This window comes from Aulostomus chinensis, chromosome 1 (genome assembly GCF_037954235.1).
Source record: "Aulostomus chinensis isolate RoL2024-O1b breed Wild chromosome 1, RoL_Achi_v1.0, whole genome shotgun sequence".
NCBI lineage: Eukaryota > Metazoa > Chordata > Actinopteri > Syngnathiformes > Aulostomidae > Aulostomus > Aulostomus chinensis.
Genome location: NC_141320.1, coordinates 19,672,233 through 19,675,029, shown reverse-complemented (window position 1 = coordinate 19,675,029; position 2,797 = coordinate 19,672,233). Strand labels below are relative to the sequence as shown.

The 2,797-nt window shown below is 46.8% G+C and overlaps 2 non-coding genes across 2 annotated transcripts; both read right to left on the bottom strand.

The window, feature by feature from the left end:
* Positions 1-299: 299 nt before the first annotated feature.
* trnaq-uug (transfer RNA glutamine (anticodon UUG)) lies at positions 300-371 on the bottom strand. Its single transcript has one exon. It is a non-coding gene; the product is annotated as a tRNA-Gln (tRNA).
* Positions 372-2,450: 2,079 nt separating this feature from the next.
* trnar-acg (transfer RNA arginine (anticodon ACG)) lies at positions 2,451-2,523 on the bottom strand. Its single transcript has one exon. It is a non-coding gene; the product is annotated as a tRNA-Arg (tRNA).
* Positions 2,524-2,797: the final 274 nt, after the last annotated feature.

The following is a 2,797-nucleotide window of genomic DNA, read 5'->3' as shown; positions in this document are numbered from 1 at the left end:
AGTGTCCAAAGTCCAGGCTTGAACCTGGTTTGTGCCAGTTATTTGTCAAGCTTGCAGCGATTCTTTCCTTTTCACATCGCCGTGTCTCCTGATGACTCAGGACCAGTTGATGTCCATTTACCTGTCATGGTGACAGAGAACTTTCTCCAGCTCAACCAGGACAAAACTGAGGTCTTAATTGAAGGTGGTGGCAGCGTTGTTAGGGCCTGAGCCTCCTCCCAACCAGCCACAGCCAAGTAGCAGGAGTTGGCCATAGAAAAATCCAATTCCTCTTTCAAAGTCCGTCAGAGACCTGCTGGAGGTTCCACCGAGATTTGAACTCGGATCACTGGATTCAAAGTCCAGAGTGCTAACCATTACACCATGGAACCAGTCTAAGAAAAAGACATGAGTGAGAAAAATTATGGCGCTTATCATGTAGGAGGGACTACAGTGGTTGTCTGGTTTTAATTTTCACAAACATCCATCCATTCATCCATTGTCTTCCGCTCATTCCTGTTAATGGTTGCAGACTCCTTTTTCAGAGCTGGAACCTTCCTCTTGTGTCAGCTTCATGTTCCCATCTCTATGGTAACGGTCAGTTTTGACCCACGTCTTCAATCAGCTGTCAAATAAACTAAAACAATTTTCTATCATGGTTCAGGTTAACAAAATCCTCATCAACTTCTCTGGTCCAATCACATTTATGTTGGCACACAGAGAACAGATCCAGAGTCAGAGCTGAGACTTCAGTCTAACCACCTTAAGCTGGAGGAGAAGAAGCCCTGATTTCTGGGTCTCAGTCTTTTTACTCTCTTGGCTCCACCCACACAGGGCAGGAGAACATCCTCATAGTGAGTCAGTATTTTTCCATGTTTAACCCAATCAGCTCTCAGTGGTTAAGAACAGGTGAGTTAGTGAGTGTGGTTCGTTCTAATCTGATGTCCAAGCTGCAGGGAACAGCAAAGCCAAACAGTACAGAAGCCTTTCAGCATTCATGCAGACTGGAAAGAGGCTGAAATGCTCCCTGCTTCTGGAAGGAGCAGAGATGGAGCCAGAAAAAACACAGAATTTACCCAGACTCTGATTTGAACTAGCAAGAGACTCAAGCTGGTCATGAAGTATGATTGGCTGCCTCTTCGTGATGTCATTCACACACACCTGTATAATCAGGATGTGAGCTGAGGGGGGGGAGATCGATGAGTCCTGGAGACGTTCAATAATGTCCACAACTTTGGCACCAGGAAGACAGCAGGTGATGGCACCTGGGAGTTCAACAGACCTGATGATTGAACCACCAATCACAAGGATTTCAGCCTCTATTGTAAACAGAGAGTTTAGATGAGAGAGAACCTGCTGTCAGCCTCACCAGTCAGGGCAGTGGCAGAGGCAGCAGAGTTGAATGAAGGAGGACCACCTGGCAGGTCTCAGCTGGAGGTGATGACATCACTGGCCTCAGTCCTCACCAGTGCTCTGCCTAGCAACAGGGACGATGGAGAGAAACCAGTAGTAGCACTCTGAGAGTTGCAGGCAGCAGGAGAGAGACCATGACAGAGTCACCCATGGGAAACTTTTGGATCCACTCAGGACAAGCTGGACAGACACAGATCAAAGTCAGAATTGATGATGATGTCATCAGGGCTTTGATGGTGTCTTTATTTGTACCTAGAATTCTGTCTTTGATGTCAGGAGGACATGAAAGAAACACAACTGAGGAAAGAAGAGGAGAACATTCAGCTTCATTGGAAACACTTGAACTGTTGAACAGTAGAATTTGTTTGAAACAGTTTACAACACTGAGTGACAGGATTGAAGAGGGAAGAGTTTTGTATTTTCAGTTTAATTCTAACTTTAAACTGTGGATGAACATTTTTAGTAGTTCATATTCTAACATACAGAGGAAGTCATGTCATTCCCTTTTTAAAAAAAGAAAAAACATGTGAAGCTCTTCCCCCCAGCTCCAGATGGACAGACAGACATGAGAGAGGCACGGAAGCAAAGAAGTGTTGTGCTCCTCTCCAGTGCTCTGGTGTTGTTGTGTTCTTCTCAGCTCCATCATGAAGACCTGCTGGCACTGGGAGCTGGTGGAAGTTTGCAGCTCTCACTGGAAAGTCCTGAGGCTCCTCCCACTCTGAAGCAGGCAGTTGCTCCCAGCCAGCCCACACTTTCACTCTCTGGTGTAGGAGTGAAGAACAAAATCAGAATCAAGAACCATCTCTCTTTCATTGGGGCTCCTTTCTCCTTGTTCTGATCCAGAAATTCAACAGCTTCTATCATTGATTTGACAGGAAATGTTGATGACACACTGGGATTTTTGTTCTCCTGCTGTCACTGTCAAGTGCAGCTTAACATGAGAGGTAGCAGGATCATTCATGTGTTCATGTTTCCAGCTGACAAGGAGGAAACCTGGGAGGACTTCAGTGACTTTGATCACTGGTTCTCACTTCATCTTCTCAGTATAAAGTTCAAAGCGAGCCGGCCAGGAGTTGAACCTAGAATCTTCTGATCCGTAGTCAGACGCGTTATCCATTGCGCCACCAGCCCTGTGAAGAAGCGGCTGTGTTCATGTGTGCTTGCTGTTACAGAAAATCCCAACAAGGTGGTGGCATTTTCAGGGGACACAATGGTGCAGTGGTCAGCACTGTGGCCTCCCAGCAAGAAGGTTCAGCTCTCCTCCTATTTGGTTGCTAGGAACCTGAATCAGTCCTCAGTGGAGCGGTGCTGCTGAGGCTGAGTGAGGCTGAGTGAGGGACTGAGCAGGAGCCAGCAGGTCCAAGCAGGTTCAGGCAAACTCCCCTCAGTCCACCAACATCAAAGC